General features: G+C 33.9%; 1 protein-coding gene across 1 annotated transcript in view; it reads left to right on the top strand.

The window, feature by feature from the left end:
* LOC136276375 (uncharacterized) overlaps positions 1-19,597 on the top strand; it is a 49,002-nt gene continuing 29,405 nt past the window's right edge. Inside the window, exon 1 of the mRNA XM_066088263.1 lies at positions 1-237. The gene's annotated coding sequence lies outside the window, so the exon portion shown is untranslated. The remainder of the gene's footprint in view (positions 238-19,597) is intronic.

Genomic DNA, 19,597 nt, shown 5'->3' with positions numbered 1-19,597 from the left:
TGATCATTATTTGTAATGGTTTATTTCAACTCTTTTCTTTTAAAGGTTTTCAGTTTATTATTAGAATTCCTTTTGCATGAAGTTGTATATTTTACTTCCGATTTCCTATAGGAAACACTAGCTCTTACTGTACGATAAACATGGCGAATGCTTTCTTCTTTGAATCTATAGATAGATGATGACACATTAAAGTTAGGTAATAAGTGAACCAGTTTACCATGTCAATCCTCGTTATAAGTAAGATAGCATGGTTTGTTTGTAATATTTTTATACATTGAAATAGAATTACACCATACAGTGGGAATGAAATACACAATTTTTAACTGTAAATTTTTTACTTTCTTCGTGAATGTAAACTTTTTATTTCCAAGTTACAAGTCATCGTTTTGTAAATTCTGTATTCACATTCAGCAAGTTGATTCAAAAATGATTAAATAAAATAATTAGGTCATCATTATCAACAACATTTTTCTCGCATTTTAAGCATTCTTTTTTAAATTAAAAAGCAAATACTGTGGGGTTTTTAAAGGTTTCTCCACCCTTTATATTTTTAGTTTAATCCATTTAATTGTTGTTTTTTGAAGATCAATATGTAAGCAATTAATTTGAACAAATATAAAAATATGATGTGAATATTTTTTTTCATAATATACGAGCTAAGACAGATAAACTATCAGAACAATTATAGCGACGACTGCTCCCCAATCCAAATTCGATAAATTCTTTACTGATTTCTATAAATATAAGCAAATCTTTACAAATATTAAATACAATATTTTTCCATGTTTTGTTTTAATAATTTAAACGGGCTTTTAAACTTGCAAGTATGTATACTATTGCGTTTACATAAAAACATAATAACCATGTCAGGTAAAATATATTGAAATATGATGTATGTATATGACTGCCTCATACGGTTTTAGCAGTTTTGCAATGAATTATGCGTTTCTATCAAAACCAAATATCTAAATTGTTAATTTCACTTCACATAATTTAAAAATGTATAAAAACATTAAATTGCATTAAATCAAGAAATATTATTTAAACCATGAATCACATTTCATTAATATTAAGCCGATTATGAAACATGAGGCCCATGGGCCACATCGCTCACCTGAGGAACAATAGGCATGATAAAATCAGCTTAATAGAGTCATAATACAAACAATCTGGACAATGTACAATAATACATGTAGATCCTGTATAAATAAAATCTATTTTTCCCCATGGATATTCTTATGTTTATAATCATTAGTCCCTTTTCTAACAGGATGATTATATAGTCATATCACATGATGAGTATTGCAGTTCTCAAAAAGATCCTTAATAATTGTTTATATATGGGATATAAAGCTACATCAAACTCTGAACCTTCTTGTGAGGCTGAAGAATTGTCCTGGAGCCAAAATAATTATAAAGAATCATCTGGCTGATTAGTTTCTGAGAAGAAGATTTTTAAAGATTTACTCTATATATTCCAATGTAAAACTTAACCCCCCCCCCCAATTTGGCCCCACCCTACCCCCAGGGATCATGATTTTTACAACTTGGAATCTACACTACCTGAGGATGCTTTCACACAAGTTTCAGCTTTCCTGGCTGATTAGTTTCTGAGAAGAAGATTTTTAAAGATTTACTCTATATATTCCTATTTAAAACTTCAACCCCCTATGGTGGCCCCACCCTACACCCGGGGGTCATGATTTTTACAACTTGGAATCTACACTTCTTTAGGATGCTTCCACACAAGTTTCAGCTTTCCTGGCTGATTAGTTTCTGAGAAGAAGATTTTTAAAAATTTACTCTATAGATATATTCCTATGTAAAACTTCAACCCCCCATTGTGGCCCCACCCTACCCCCGGGGGTCATAAATTTCACAACTTGGAATCTACATTACCTGGGGATACTTCCACACAAGTTTCAGCTTTCCTGGCTGATTAGTTTCTGAGAAGAAGATTTTTAAAGATTTACTCTATATATTCCTATTTAAAACTTCAACCCCCTATGGTGGCCCCACCCTACACCCGGGGGTCATGATTTTTACTATTTGGAATCTACACTTCTTTAGGATACTTCCACACAAGTTTCAGCTTTCCTGGCTGATTAGTTTCTGAGAAGAAGATTTTAAAAGATTTACTCTATGTATATTCCTATGTAAAACTTTGAGCCCCCATTGTGGCCCCATCCTACCCCCGGGGGTCATGAATTTCACAACTGTGAATTTACGGATGCTTCCATACAAGTTTCAGCTTTCCTGGCTGATTAGTTTCTGAGAGGAAGATTTTTTAAAATTTACTCTATATATTTCTATGTAAAACTTCGACCCCCATTGTGGCCCCACCCTACACCCGGGAGTCATGATTTTCACAATCTGGAATCTACACTACCTCGGAATGCTTCCGTACAAGTTTCAGCTTTCCTGGCTGATTAGTTTCTGAGAAGAAGATTTTAAAAGATTTACTCTGTATATTTCTATGTAAAACTTCGACCCCCATTGTGGCCCCACCCTACCACCGGGGTTCATAAATTTCACAATCTGGAATCTACACTTCTTTAGGATGCTTCCACACAAGTTTCAGCTTTCCTGGCTGATTAGTTTCTGAGAAGAAGATTTTTAAAAATTTACTCTATAGATATATTCCTATGTAAAACTTCGACCCCCCCCCCATTGTGGCCCCACCCTACCCCCGGGGGTCATAAATTTCACAACTTGGAATCTACATTACCTGGGGATACTTCCACACAAGTTTCAGCTTTCCTGGCTGATTAGTTTCTGAGAAGAAGATTTTTAAAGATTTACTCTATATATTCCTATTTAAAACTTCAACCCCCTATGGTGGCCCCACCCTACACCCGGGGGTCATGATTTTTACAACTTGGAATCTACACTTCCGTAGGATGCTTCCACACAAGTTTCAGCTTTCCTGGCTGATTAGTTTCTGAGAAGAAGATTTTAAAAGATTTACTCTGTATATTCCTATGTAAAACTTTGAGCCCCCATTGTGGCCCCATCCTACCCCCGGGGGTCATGAATTTCACAACTGTGAATTTACATTACCTGAGGAAGCTTCCATACAAGTTTCAGCTTTCCTGGCTGATTAGTTTCTGAGAAGAAGATTTTTAAAGATTTACTCTATATATTTCTATGTAAAACTTCAACCCCCATTGTGGCCCCACCCTACCACCGGGGTTCATAAATTTCACAATCTGGAATCTACACTTCTTTAGGATGCTTCCACACAAGTTTCAGCTTTCCTGGCTGATTAGTTTCTGAGAAGAAGATTTTAAAGATTTAATATATATATTCCTATGTAAAACTTCGACCCCCCCCCCCCAGTTGTGGCCCCACCCTACCTCTGGGGATCATGAATTTCACAACTGTGAATCTACACTACCTGAGGATGCTTCCACACAAGGTTCAGCTTTCCTGGCTGATTAGTTTCTGAGAAGAAGATTTTAAAAAATTTACTCTATATATTTCTATGTAAAACTTCGACCCCCCCCCCATTGTGGCCCCACCCTACACCTGGGGGTCATGATTTTCACAACTTTGAATTTACACTACCTGAGGATGCTTCCACACAAGTTTCAGCGTTCCTGGCTTTATGGTTCTTCAGAAGAAGATTTTTGAAAATTTCTCGAAATTTTTCATTAATTTCTAATTATCTCCCCTTGAAAACGGGTGTGGTCCTTAATTTTTAAAACTTTGAATCCCCTTTGCCTAAGGATGATTTGTGCCAAGTTTGGTTGAAATTGGCCCAGTAGTTCTTGAGAAGATGTTGAAAATGTGAAAAGTTTACGGACAGACGGACGACATACAAAATGTGATCAGAATAGCTCACTTGGGCTTTCAGCTCAGGTGAGCTAAAAATGGTCCAAAATGCTCCCTAAAACGTCATGCGAGAATCGAAAAACCTTTAGAAAAATGATAAGGGTGTATATTGAATATATTCATATTAAAAATTTAAAAGATATCTAACACGAAATATCTAACAAAACCCGTTTCATTATGTGATCCCGCAAAAAAATTAAAAACACAAAATAATAGACAAAAGACAAGGTTTTTGGTAAACATGGTCAAGTTAGTTACCTAGCACATGGCTTTTTGTGGACGTGTTTGTATAAGACGCTAGCATAAGTAGCTGATAAAGGTGAAAAAATTGAAAGATGAAAAATATAGCTCAGGAGAAGCTCAAACTGGAAAGTTATGAAATCATTAGGATTCAATTATATAAACTTCTTCCTAGAATTTCGTTCAAAAATCTGCAGATATATTTCAAAAACAGGCTTTCTAATTTGGATTTTTTTCCATTTTTTGCAAGCCTAAATGACTAAATATAACAGGTTATCACATCTATTACAAAATAATTTTAATACTCTTTGTTCATTTATTTTTATACAATATGTATTTTTAAAAAATGCCACGGTCTTTGCTTTTGTTTTTTTTTTATATTTTGTTCAAGGTTTTTTTTCCTGCTATTTGTCATTTAATTTTAATAACCTATTGATGGAAGGCGTTATTCAACAATAAAGGGAAAACACAGAAGAAATCTTTTTAAAACGTATAGAAAGTTCAAAATTCAAATTCATTTTGTATGGAAGTTAAAACATATTTGGTCTTCCTTATCAATTAATTTTTACCCATATATTTACATCAATAAAATTTGTTCAGAAATTTTTCAAAAACATTCAAATTTCACTTACTGCTGTTATATTGATTTAAACATTCTATAATTATGTATTCTGAAATTTGAAAAAATATATATATATATAACAACGGTTTCTCTTTATCCTGGAATGCTTAATTTGTAAACATCAAACTATTATAAGTGAAATTAATAAGATTTCTATCTTTTCCATTTATAATCTGTGTTAGCAAGACAACACATAACCCAACTAACAGACCCTTTCTGCTTTAGACACCTAAGTGAATTGTTTATATTACATAAGAAAAATCAATTATGCTAGTCCTGTCCCTTTTATAAAATGTTTGTTTTTTACTGGAAATCGATATAGAATTCGTTTTTAGTTTCAATATCGAGATACAGTCTATTATACGCTGTAAATATTTTCGGCTACTCGTCTCACATTGATGTCCTTACGTTATATGCCAACTGATAACAGAAGTGCAATAGAAAATATTTCAAAACATGTACCCTTTGCTTGCATTTGTCAATATCTTAAGAACCCGGTGATATGTAAATCTTGAATACTGCATTTCTGATTTTGAATCTTGTATATCAGTGAGTTAATAGGTTTTTAAATGAATTAAAACATGCAAAAATCACACGAAAAAATGATTTTTTAATGTAACATATTAGATATAAAAACGCATTGTTGGGCACTTCTTTTCTTTTCTTGGTGTGCAAAATGTCTCAACGTTGGTTTCTAAATGTGCGTAGACTTTTTATATTAATTATGCCACCCTTCGAAGAAGGGAGGGCATATTGCTTTGCTGCTGTCTGTCGGTCGGTCGGTCGGTCGGTCGGTCCACCAAAAGTTTCCGTTCATTTTCTTAGCAGAGGATGAACATATTGAAATGAAATTTGATATACAGGTTTATTATGATAATATCAAGGCCAAGTTCGATATTGGGTACGATCAAGCCATTTTCGACAGAGGTATGGCCCTTGGACGTTGAAAAATGTCAGTAAAGTGCAGTTTCCGCTCATTTCTTCGCAGAGGATAAACATATTGAAATGAAATTTGGTTTACAGGTTTATCATGATAATATCTAGGTCAAGTTCGATATGGGTACAATCGAGCCATTTTTGACAGAGTTATGCCCCTTGGACTTAGAGAAAATCCAAATATTTTCAGTTTACGTTCATTTTCTTTGTGGATGTTTCCAAGGGAGGGGGGCATAAGTGTTTCACAAGCATCTCTTGTTGTATGTATGTTTTTGTCAAAAATAATATATATACATTTATATACAATTCTTGTAAATAATCTTGTTATTTTTTTCAGATCAGTATAATAGTGTGTTATAATTTCAAAATTTCAAAGAAAAATTTTAAAAAATAAAAAAGTCGAAAAATTCAATTTTTTAAATTTCCTTCCGGTGACGACCGGAAGTGACGACAGACATTCTGTTGACCGAGGTGCGCCAGAAAAACGGTGGATCCATGATCTCTGAAAATTTCAGCCCTATATCTTAACTCGTTTTTGAGAAACTTGACAGACAAAATTGACTTGAAAAAATCGTTTATTGACGATAACATCCGACCGGAAGTGAATTTTGAAAAAAACTCACGGGGGTACAAACTTCATATAACGATGCATCATCAGTGAAAATTTAAAGGAAATCGAATCAACCATTTCCGAGAAATCACCTGCACAAAATGTGTAAGGAAAAAAAGAATAATAACTAGATTCGATCTCGTTGCGAGCAACGAGTGGGTCTTCCGTCCAATTTTTGAAAAGATAAGATTAAACTTATCAATTCAAAGATAAAATCGTAGATCTAAGCGAAAAAAAGAGAAAAAAATTTTGCGGCATTCGAGGCTTGAACCCGGGTCGCCTGGGCCATGTCCACGACTATAACGACTGAGCTACTCGGACTCCGCTTCAGAACTTTGACACTTAATTTCTCGAGAATGCCTTGATCGATTTCAAAACTAATTACATAATCTTAATCAGTAAAAGGGTCACTATAAGGTTTAAAAATTTCAAAGAAAAATATTAAAAAAATAAAAAAGTCGAAAAATTCAATTTTTCAAATTTCCTTCCGGTGACGACCGGAAGTGACGGCGGACATTCTCTTGACCGAGGAACATTAGAAAAACGGTAGATCTGTCATCTCTGAAAATTTCAGCCTTTTATCTTTACTCGTTTTTGAGAAACCCGACAGACAAAATTGACTTTTTAAAATCGTAAACGGACGATAACTTCTGACCGGAAGTGTTTTTTTCAAAAATAAAAAAAAATGTATCAGCTTTAGATAAAAACACGTTTATATTGAAAATTTGAACGAAATCGACCCAGCCATCTCCGAGAAATCGTCTGCACAAAATCGGTAAGAAAAAAAAAGAATAATAAGAAAAGTGAAAAAGAAACAATAGAATAATAGAAGGGTCTTCCGCTGAAGACGGAAGACCCTAATAATAAAATTGAAAAAGAAACAATAGAATAATAGAAGGGTCTTCCGCTGAAGACGGAAGACCCTAATAACTAGATTCGATCTCGTTGCGAGCAACGAGTGGGTCTTCTGTGCGATTTTTGAATAGATTTGATCAAACTTATCAATTCAAAGATAGAAAAGTACATCGAAGCGAAAAATAGTAAAAAAAAATTTGCGGCACTCCAGGCTTGAACCCGGGTCGCTTTCGCCATGTCCACGACTCTATCGACTGAGCTACTCGGACTCTCGCTTCGGAACTTTGACGCTTAATTTCTCGAGAATGCCTTGATCGATTTTAAAACAAATTACATATTCTAAATCAGTAAAAGAGTCACTATAAGGTGTAAAAATATCAAAGAAAAATATTAAAAAAAAAAAAGTCGAAAAATTCAATTTTTCAAATTTCCTTCCGGTGACGACCGGAAGTGACGGCGGACGTTCTTTTGACCGAGGTACATTAGAAAAACGGTAGATCTGTCATCTCTGAAATTTTCAGCCTTTTATCTTTACTCGTTTTTGAGAAACCCGACAGACAAAATTGACTTTTTAAAATCGTAAACGGACGATAACTTCTGACCGGAAGTGTTTTTTCAAAAATTAAAAAATATGTATCAGCTTTAGATAAAAACACGTTAATTTTGAAAATTTGAGCGAAATCGACTCAGCCATCTCCGAGAAATCGTCTGCACAAAATCGGTAAGAAAAAAAAAGAATAATAAGAAAAGTGAAAAAGAAACAATAGAATAATAGAAGGTTCTTCCGCTGAAGACGGAAGACCCTAATAAGAAAAGTGAAAAAGAAACAATAGAAAAATAGAAGGGTCTTCCGCTGAAGACGGAAGACCCTAATAAGAAAAGTGAAAAAGAAACAATAGAATAATAGAAGGGTCTTCCGCTGAAGACGGAAGACCCTAATAACAACTAGATTCGATCTCGTTGCGAGCAACGAGTGAGTCTTCCGTCCAATTTTTCAATAGATAAGATTAAACTTATCAATTCAAAGATAAAATCGTAGATCTAAGCGAAAAAAAGAGAAAAACATTTTGCGGTACTCGAGGCTTGAACCCAGGTCGCCTGGGCCATGTCCACGACTATAACGACTGAGTTACTCGGACTCCGCTTCAGAACTTTGACGCTTAATTTCTCGAGAATGCCTAGATCGATTTTAAAACAAATTACATATTCTTAATCAGTAAAAGGGTCACTATAAATGTAAAAATTTCAAAGAAAAATTTTAAAAAATAAAAAAGTCGAAAAATTCAATTTTTCAAATTTCCTTCCGGTGACGACCGGAAGTGACGGCGGACGTTTTCTTGACCGAGGTACATTAGAAAAAACGGTAGATCTGTCATCTCTGAAATTTTCAGCCTTTTATCTTTACTCGTTTTTGAGAAACCCGACAGACAAATTTGACTTTTTAAAATCGTAAACGGACGATAACTTCTGACCGGAAGTGTTTTTTCAAAAATTAAAAAAAATGTATCAGCTTTAGATAAAAACACGTTAATTTTGAAAAATTGAGCGAAATCGACTCAGCCATCTCCGAGAAATCGTCTGCACAAAATCGGTAAGAAAAAAAAAGAATAATAAGAAAAGTGAAAAAGAAACAATAGAATAATAGAAGGTTCTTCCGCTGAAGACGGAAGACCCTAATAAGAAAAGTGAAAAAGAAACAATAGAATAATAGAAGGGTCTTCCGCTGAAGACGGAAGACCCTAATAACTAGATTCGATCTCGTTGCGAGCAACGAGTGGGTCTTCTGTGCGATTTTTGAATAGATTTGATCAAACTTATCAATTCAAAGATAGAAAAGTACATCGAAGCGAAAAATAGTAAAAAAAAATTTGCGGCACTCCAGGCTTGAACCCGGGTCGCTTTCGCCATGTCCACGACTCTATCGACTGAGTTACTCGGACTCTCGCTTCAGAACTTTGACGCTTAATTTCTCGAGAATGCCTTGATCGATTTTAAAACAAATTACATATTCTAAATCAGTAAAAGGGTCACTATAAGATGTAAAAATTTCAAAGAAAAATATTAAAAAAAAAAAGTCGAAAAATTCAATTTTTCAAATTTCCTTCCGGTGACGACCGGAAGTGACGGCGGACGTTCTTTTGACCGAGGTACATTAGAAAAACGGTAGATCTGTCATCTCTGAAATTTTCAGCCTTTTATCTTTACTCGTTTTTGAGAAACCCGACAGACAAAATTGACTTTTTAAAATCGTAAACGGACGATAACTTCTGACCGGAAGTGTTTTTTCAAAAATTAAAAAATATGTATCAGCTTTAGATAAAAACACGTTAATATTTAAAATTTGAGCGAAATCGACCCAGCCATCTCCGAGAAATCGTCTGCACAAAATCGGTAAGAAAAAAAAAGAATAATAAGAAAAGTGAAAAAGAAACAATAGAATAATAGAAGGTTCTTCCGCTGAAGACGGAAGACCCTAATAATAATAACTAGACACGATCTCGTTGCGAGCAACGAGGAGGTCTTCCGTTCGATTTTTAGAATGAAATATGACATCATCGACTTTGATTTTCGACAGCAAACATGTTATGGAAAAGGAGTGAAGTACTAATGCTTTATTGTATTGTTTTTGTATAAGTTCTCTTGCTTTTTTTAACCTAATCTAGCATTAATAACCTTTCACAAAATGGCTCACATTATAGGGCTATAGATAAAAGATTTTAGAGCTCTTTGATCCCCTGATTTAAGGGGCAAGTCCCTTTTTCTTGGATTCAAATGAAAGGACATTTAATTCTGAACACATTTTGTCAACAAGTGTTTAGAAAATTTTTGGCCCCTAAAAACCTTTAATTACGTAACACATGATAAAATCATTACATTGCTTGAATATATAACTATAAGATAAACACATTTGCTTCTATAACATTTCACAAAATATTTCTCAGTTAAGGGCTACAGATTAAAGACTTTAGAGCCCTTTGGTCCCCTTTTATTAGGGGCCAGCCCCTTTTTCTTGATATGGAATGAAAGGTCATTAAATTCTAAACAAATTTTGTTCAACACATGTTTAGAAATTCGTTACCGTTTAGGAGAGATATGAGAAAGAGGATTTTAGGGGCCGGTCCCTTATCTCCTTTTAGGCGCCGTTCAACGAAATTTTGACGGTTGCAATTTGTTGCACAGGGCGAAAAACCATCTTTAAGCAAGTCCTTAAAGGTGGCTTAAAGGTGACTTAAAGGAGCTTAAAGGCCATACAACCTTTAAGCCGCCTTTAAGTCACCTTTAAGCAAGTGCTTAGAGGTCCTTAATGTCCAAACTTCTTTAAGCCACCTTTAAGCCACCTTTAAGCCACCTTTAAGCATCTTTAAGTGGCATTTACGCTCTCTTTACACTGCCTTTACACTGTCTTTAAGTGGCCTTTAAGTCAATATTGATCAAGCTGAACAATAAAAACATATATTAAATGCAAATTTAAAGCTCTTTTATAGGGATGGGAGGGGGTCATCCGAGTGATAATATAATTTCCAAGGAAGGGGGGGGGGGTGTTCCAGGCGGTTTTAATCGTCGCTCCATTAAACACAGATCGCTATCATCAGCACCGCATTGCCGTTATAAAATTCTTTATAATTTTTGGGGGGTTTCAAAATTATTGTATCTTAATATGTGCATAAAACTAATTAAAGTATGTTTTTTTCCTATTATAAATTAATCGGTGAAAAAAATTTCAATCTCTCTCTCTCTCTCTCTCTCTCTCTCTCTCTCTCTCTCTTTCTCTCTCTCTCTCTCTCAGTTCATCCGGTTATTAAACAAAATAAAGATAATGAACCAAAAAATGCATGATTTAATTTGATAATCGATTTAAGGTTTGAATTTTTTTTTCAATTTTCATTATTTCTAACTCTAGATTTGCTAGATACATGTTAAAGATGAAAAGACTCTCAACTGCCTTTGTTATATCGGGCAGGATATTACTGCTTTGTTTGTCTAGACATAGTTTTGTTCGTTTGTGTATATCTAATTAGAGTCTATTGTTTGTCCAACTTAAGAAAACCCCTGGAACTAACACAGAATATACAAGATATACACAACAGTTGTGTCGTGTGCCCAGGTGCATGTTTGTGTATATCTAATTGAAGTCTATTGTTTGTCCAACTTAAGAAAACCCCTGGAACTAACACAGAATATACAAGATATACACAACAGGTGTGTCGTGTGCCCAGGTGCACGTCGGGGTTTCTAAAGGCGTTGAATCTTAGTATGTACGTGTATACGATACGTCTAGTGAATAAAAGTTAATTTACATTTGTAATTCATTTTCAAAGTATTATTTCCTAGCTCTGGGTTTCAAAAATGTTACGTCTACAAATTAAAGATACATGTATGTAAGAGTAAAATCTTGAGGCTAATTAATTAATGTACCGGTGATCATAAATAGGGGTTGATTATTTAAATATATGTATAAGGGTAAATATGTCAAATATTCCCGGCCTGGCACATCATACAATTGTATGTACAAGTCATTTGCAATTGCCACATGCAGTAAATACGTCACCGGTAATTGGTAATTTTGTTTGTTATAGAATTGATAGTTTAAAAATCATGTACATACAATTACATGTAAATATTTAAACATATTGGAACGGCGCCGCAATCATGAAAACCGGGAAATTGCGGGAAATTGAACAAATACCCTAATAGTATCAATGCATTTAATAAAAAGAAATGATTTCATTTTCTTTCTTACATTTTTATAGCTATAAATTAGATGAACGTATATCTACTCGGTTTAAATTTATTAACTAAGAAAGCCTACTATAGTGAACCTAACGGTTTCCATTTAGGTAAAATATATTGTTGTTCACTGAAGACCAAGTTCCGTATTTCATTCTAAATACATGCATGCATGTAATTTATAAATTAGATATAATTGATTGTTACAAACTGAATGGTTTGTCAAAATCTTTTCAAGTAAACACATTCAATACAGTGATTCAATATCCACTCATATATAGGATATAAAAACGCTTATATATATATGTAAGTTGCCGTGGCGCAGAGGAAGTGTGGTGATGCTAGTAAGCTAAGGGTCCCGGGTTCAATTCTCGCCGTAGTCGGTTTTTTTTTTTTTTTTTCATTTTTCTTTCTAGAACAAAAACCGTTTTAATACCTTTTCTTTCATAAAGTTAATACATTTTGTTGGAAATTAAGCACAATATTGAAAAAAAAAATTTTTAATGGCTTAAAGGTGGCTTAAAGGTAGCTTAAAGGTGGCTTAAAGAAGTTTGGACATTAAGGACCTATACGTTGTCCTTAAAGGTGGCTTAAAGGTGGCTTAAAGATAGTCTTTAAGCTGCCTTTAAGCCATCTTTACGCTTTCTTTAAGCCACCTGTGTTGAGAACATCATTTTGAACAACTTTTCTTTTATACTGCATTTCAAAATATTTTTCCTTTCTGAGATATGGGTGATCAAATTTTTTTACTTTTGGCCCCTAAAAACCCTTAATTACGTAACACATGATAAAATCATTACATTGCTTGAATACAGAACTATAAGATTAACAAATTTGCTTCTATAATATTTCACAAAATATCTCTAAGTAAAGGGCTACAGATTAAAGATTTTAGAGCCCTTTGGTCCCCTAATTTGAGGGGCCAGCCCCTTTTTCTTCATATCAAATAAAAGGTCATTTAATTCTACACAATTTTGTTCAACAAGTGTTTAGAAATTCGTTACCGTTTTGGAGATATATGAGAAAGAAGGTTTTAGGGGACGGTCCCTTATCTCCTTTTAGGGGCCGTTTAACGAAATTTTGACGGTTGCAATTTGTTGAGAACATCATTTTGAACAACTTTTCTTTTATACTGCATTACAAAATATTTTTCCTTTCTGAGATATGGTTGATCAAATTTTTTGACTTTTGGCCCCTAAAAACCCTTAATTACGTAACACATGATGAAATCATTACATTGCTTGAATACAGAACTATAAGATAAACACATTTGCTTCTATAATATTTCACAAAATATCTCTCAGTAAAGGGCTACAGATTAAAGATTTTAGAGCCCTTTGGTCCCCTAATTTGAGGGGCCAGCCCCTTTTCTTGATATCAAATAAAAGGTCATTTAATTCTACACAAATTTTGTTCAACAAGTGTTTAGAAATTCGTTACCGTTTTGGAGATATATGAGAAAGAAGGTTTTAGGGGCCGGTCCCTTTTCTCCTTTTAGGGGCCGTTTAACGAAATTTTGACGGTTGCATTTTGTTAGGAACATCATTTTGAACAACTTTTCTTCTGTACTGCATTACAAAATATTTTTCGTTTGTGAGATATGGGTGATCGAAATTTTGGACTTTTGGCCCCTAAACACCCTTAATTACGTAACACATGATAAAATCATTACATTGCTTGAATACATAACTGTGAGATAAACATATTTGCTTCTATAATCTATTACAAAATATCCCTCGGTTAAGAGCTATGGGTAAAAGACTTTAGAGCCTTCTATGTCCCTAATTTTAGGGGCCAGCCCCTTTTTCCTGATATCAGCCGAAAGGTCTTGTAAATATAAGCCTTTTTTACATTACATGTTTTAATAAAATATTTTCCAGAATAAAGATACAGAGAGAAAAGCGAAAAAATTTACGACGCTTTTTTAATGTCAATTTTCGAGCCCTAGCGAGCTTTGGCGCCAGAAGTGCTAAACTTACAAAACAACAACCATGCAAAACTTCAATCTTTCCTTTACCAACCGTAGAAATTTAAGCTTAATATCTCTTATACTTTAGGAGAACGACATAAGACAAAATACCCATATAAAAATTAGAAAAATCTCAATATCTCAAAAACGGATGTGACGTCATCAACACAAATATTTTTTAATCAGGTTCAGACCAATATCTATCATATCTGAAACTTTCATTGAGATCGGCCGAGCCGTTTTTGAGAAATCGCGTGCACAAAAATAGGAAGAAAAAAAATAATAATAACTAGACACGATCTCGTTGCGAGCAACGAGGAGGTCTTCCGTCTGATTTTAGAAATTGAGATTTATGTTTGATCTTGATTTTGCTATTTAACAGCTATAAATGATTTAAAACAGGAAAAGAGGATCTTCATTTTAAGTGCCTGATACTATTTTGTTTCAGGTGTAAGAGTTTTGTTCAACAAGTGTTTAGAAATTCGTCACCGTTCTTGAGATATCTCAGAAAGAATATGTTAGGGGCCGGACCTTATCTTCTTATTGGGGCCGCTGAACAAAAATTGTAAGGTTGCACGTTATTAAGTACATTATTTTGAGCATCTTTTCTTTTATACTGCATTTCAAAATATTTTTTCTTTTTGAGATATAGGTTATCTTATTTTTGGACTTTTGACCCCTAAAAATCCTTAATTACGTAACACATGAGAAAATCATTATAATGTTAGGCTACACAACTGTTAGATAAACATATTTGCTTCTGTAATCTATTACGAAATACCTCTCAGTAAAAAACTATAGGAAAAAGACTTTAGAGCCCTATAGGTCCCTAATATTAGGGGCCAGCCCCTTTTTCATGGTATCAAATGAAAGGTCATTTGACTATAAAGACATTTTGTTCAACAAGTGTTCAGAAATCCGTTACCATTCTTGAGATATCTGAGAAAGAATATTTTAGGGGCAGGTCCCTTATCTCCTTATTGGGGCCGCTAAACCAAATTTTTTAGGTTGCATGGTGTTAAGTACATCATTTTGAGCATCTTTTCTTTTATACTGCATTTCAAAATATTTTTCCGTTTTGAGATATAGGTGGTCAAAGTTTTGGACTTCTGACCCCTAAAAATCCCTAATTACGTAACATATGAGAAAATCGTTATACTGCTTGGCTTCATATTTGTAAGATAAACATATTTGCTTATATAATTTATTACAAAATATCCCTCGGTAAAGAGTTATGGGTAAAAGACTTTAGAGCCTTCTAGGTCCCTAATTTGAGGGGCCAGCCCCTTTTTCTTGATATCAGCAGAAAGGTCTTGTATATATAAACTTTTTTTACATTACATGTTTTAACAAAATATTTTCCAGAAAAAAGATAAAGAGAGAAAAGCACAAAAATTCACGACGCTTTTTTAATGTAAATTTTCGAGCCATGGCGAGCTTTGGCGCCAGTAGTGCTAAACATACAAAACAACAATCATGCAAAACTTCAATCTTTCTTTTACCAACCGTAGAAAATTGAGCTAAATATCTCTTTTAGTTTAGGAGAACAACAGAAGACAAAATACCCCTATAAAAATTAGAAAAATCTCAATATCTCAAAAACAGAAGTGACGTCATCAACACAAAAAATTTCCAATCAAGTTCAGACAACTATCTATCACATCCTAAAATTTGATTGAGATCGGCCGAGCCGTTTCTGAGAAATCGCGTGCACAAAAAAAGGAAGAAAAAAAATAATAATAACTAGACACGATCTCGTTGCGAGCAACGAGGAGGTCTTCCGTCTGATTTTAGAAATTGAGATTTATGTTCGATCTTGATTTTGCTATTTAACAGCTATACATGATTTAAAACAGGAAAAGAGGATCTTCTTTAAGTGATACTATTTTGTTTCAGGTATAAGAGTTTTGTTCAACAAGTGTTTAGAAATTCGTCACCGTTCTTGAGATATCTCAGAAAGAATATTTTAGGGGCCGGACCTTATCTCCTTATTGGGGCCGCTGAACAAAAATTGTTAGGTTGCATGTTTTAGGTACATTATTTTGAGCATCTATTCTTTTATACTGCATTTCAAAATATTTTTTCTTTTTGAGATATAGGTTATCACATTTTTGGACTTTTGACCCCTAAAATCCTTAATTACGTAACACATGAGAAAAATCATTATAATGTTAAGCTACATAACTGTTAGATAAACATATTTGCTTCTATAATCTATTACGAAATACCCCTCGGTAAAGAACTATAGGCAAAAGACTTTAGAGCCCTCTAGGTCCCTACCGTTAGGGGCCAGCCCCTTTTTCTTGGTATCAGATGAAAGGTCATTTGACTATAAAGACATTTGTTTCACAAGTGTTCAGAAATTCGTTACCATTCTTGAGATATCTGAGAAAGAATGTTTTAGGGGCCGGTCCCTTATCTCCTTATTGGGGCCGCTGAACCAAATTTTTTAGGTTGCATGTTGTTAAGTACATCATTTTGAGCATCTTTTCTTTCATACTGCATTTCAAAATATTTTTTCTTTTTGAGATATAGGTGATCAAAGTTTTGGACTTTTGACCCCTAAAAATCCCTAATCACGTAACATATGAGAAAATCGTTATACTGCTTGGCTTTATATCTGTGAGATAAACATATTTGCTTATATAATTTATTACAAAATATCCCTCGGTAAAGAGTTATGGGTAAAAGACTTTAGAGCCCTCTAGGTCCCAATTTGAGGGGCCAGCCCCTTTTTCTTTATATCAGCAGAAAGGTCTTGTTAATATAAACTTTTTTTACATTACATGTTTTAACAAAATATTTTCCAGAAAAGAGATAAAGAGAGAAAAGCACAAAAAATCACGACGCTTTTTTAATGTCAATTTTCGAGCCATAGCGAGCTTTGGCGCCAGTAGTGCTAAACATACAAAACAACAATCATGCAAAACTTCAATCTTTCCTTTACCTACCGTAAAAATTTGAGCTCAATATCTCTTATAGTTTAGGAGAACAACAGAAGACAAAATACCCATATAAAAATTAGAAAAATCTCAATAGCTCAAAAACGGAAGTGACGTCATCAACACAAAAAATTTCCTATCAAGTTCAAACCACTATCTATCACATCCTAAAATTTCATTGTAATCGGCCGAGCCGTTTCTGAGAAATCGCGTGCACAAAAAAAGGCAGAAAAATAATAATAACTAGACACGATCTCGTTGCGAGCAACGAGGAGGTCTTCCGTCTGATTTTTGAAGAAAATATGACATCATCGACTTTTGATTTTCGACATCAAAACATGATATGGAAAAAGGAGTGAAGTACTAATGCTTTAAAGTATTGCTTTTTAGGTTTATTACATTGCTTTTTAAAATACTTGCATTTCTTCCAAATAAGATTGAAAATATTAAACTTGTTACATCTGGTCCCTAAAAACCCTAATTGGGTAACGCAAGAGCAAATCATCATACTGTTAGGATATGTAGACGTATTATACTTAATCTAGCTTTAATAACCTTTCACAAGATGGCTCTCATTAAAGGGCTATAGATAAAATTCTTTTAGAGCCCTTTGATCCCCTAATTTAAAGGGCCAGCCCCTTTTTCTTGGATTCAAATGAAAGGACATTTAATTCTGAACACATTTTGTCAACAAGTGTTTAAAAATTCATTATCGTTCTGGAGATATATGAGAAATAAGGTTTTAGGGGCCGATCCCTTATCTCCTTAAAGGGGCCATTTAACGAAATTTTGAAGGTTGCATTTTGTTAAGAACATTAATTTGAACAACTTTTCTCCTGTATTGCATAACAAAATATTTTTCCTTTCTGAGATATGGGTGATCGAAATTTTGGACTTTTGGCCCCTAAAAATCCTTAATTACGTAACACATAATGAAGTCATTACATTGGTTGGATACATAACTGTGAGAACAACATATTTGCTTCTAAGACCTTTCACATAATATCTCTCAGATAAGGGCTACAGATTAAAGACTTTAGAGCCCTTTGTTCCCCATATTTGAGGGGCCAGCCCCTTTTTCTTGATATTAAATGAAAGGTCATTGAATTCATAACAAATTTTGTTCAACAAGTGTTTAGAAAACTGATATTGTACTGGAGGTATATGAGAAAGAAGGTTTTAGGGGCCGATCCCTTATCTCCCTATAGGGGCCGTTTAACAAAATGTTGAAGGTTGCTTATTGTTAAGAACATTAATTTGAACAACTTTTCTTCTGTATTGCATTTCAAAATATTTTTCCTTTCTGAGATATGGGTGATCGAAATTTTGGACTTTTGGCCCCTAAAAACCCTTAATTACATAACACATAATAAAATCATTACATTGGTTGGATACATAACTGTGAGATAAACATATTTGCTTCTATAACCTTTCACAAAATATCTCTCAGTAAAGGGCTACAGATTAGAGACTTTAGAGCCCTTTGATCCCCTTATTTGAGGGGCCAGCCCCTTTTTCTTGATATTAAATGAAAGGTCATTGAATTCATAACAAATTTTGTTCAACAAGTGTTTAGAAAACCGATACCGTTCTAGAGATATATGAGAAAGAAGGTTTTAGGGGCCGATCCCTTATCTCCTTAAAGGGGCCGTTTAACGAAATTTTGAAGGTTGCATATTGTTAAGAACATTAATTTGAACAACTTTTCTTCTGTATTGCATTACAAAATATTTTTCCTTTCTGAGATATGGGTGATCGAAATTTTGGACTTTTGGCCCCTAAAAACCCTTAATTACATAACACATAATAAAATCATTACATTGGTTGGATACATAACTGTGAGATAAACATATTTGCTTCTATAACCTTTCACAAAATATCTCTCAGTAAAGGGCTACAGATTAAAGACTTTAGAGCCCTTTGGACCCCTTATTTGAGGGGCCAGCCCCTTTTTCTTGATTTCAAAGAAAAGGTCCTGTAAATAGAAACTTTTTTTACATTACATGTCTTAACAAAATAGTTTTCAGAAAAGAGATAATTAAAGAAAACCAGAAAAAATTTCGACGTTTTTTCCATCTCAATTTTCGGGTCCAGGCGAGCTTCGGCGCCTTTCAAGACAGATCAAAATGAAAATAAAATTACAAATCTACATTCTTTTGTCTACTATCCCTGAAAGTTTGAACTCGATATCTTTTATAGTTTAGGAGAAGTTCCACGGACAAGCAACCCCCCTAAAAATCGCTAAAACGTCAATTTCTCAAAAACGGAAGTGACGTCATCAATATAATAAAAAACCTATCAGGTTTAGATCATTATCTAACAGATCTGAAAGTTTCATGAAAATCGGCCGAGCCGTTTCTGAGAAATCGCGTGCACAAAAATTGTAAGAAAAAAAAGAAAAATAATAATAATAGGGAAAAAGAAATCGTACGAAAACAATAAGGTCTTCCGTTGGAAACGGAAGACCTTAATAATAGGGAAAAAGAAACAAAGCAATAACAATAAGGTCTTCCGTTGGAAACGGAAGACCTTAATAATAGGGAAAAAGAAACCGAAGAATAACAAGAAGGTCTTCCGTTGGAAACGGAAGACCTTAATAAGAATAGATTTGAGATATATGAGAAAGAAGGTTTTAGGGGACGGTCCCTTATCTTCTTTTAGGGGCCGTTCAACGAAATTTTGACGGTTGCAATTTGTTGAGAACATCATTTTGAACAACTTTTCTTTTATACTGCATTACAAAATATTTTTCCTTTCTGAGATATGGTTGATCAAATTTTTTGACTTTTGGCCCCTAAAAACCCTTAATTACGTAACACATGATGAAATCATTACATTGCTTGAATACAGAACTATAAGAT

Source organism: Magallana gigas, chromosome 6 (assembly GCF_963853765.1).
Source record: "Magallana gigas chromosome 6, xbMagGiga1.1, whole genome shotgun sequence".
NCBI classification, from domain to species: Eukaryota; Metazoa; Mollusca; class Bivalvia; order Ostreida; family Ostreidae; genus Magallana; species Magallana gigas.
This window is presented reverse-complemented; position numbering and strand designations above follow the sequence as displayed.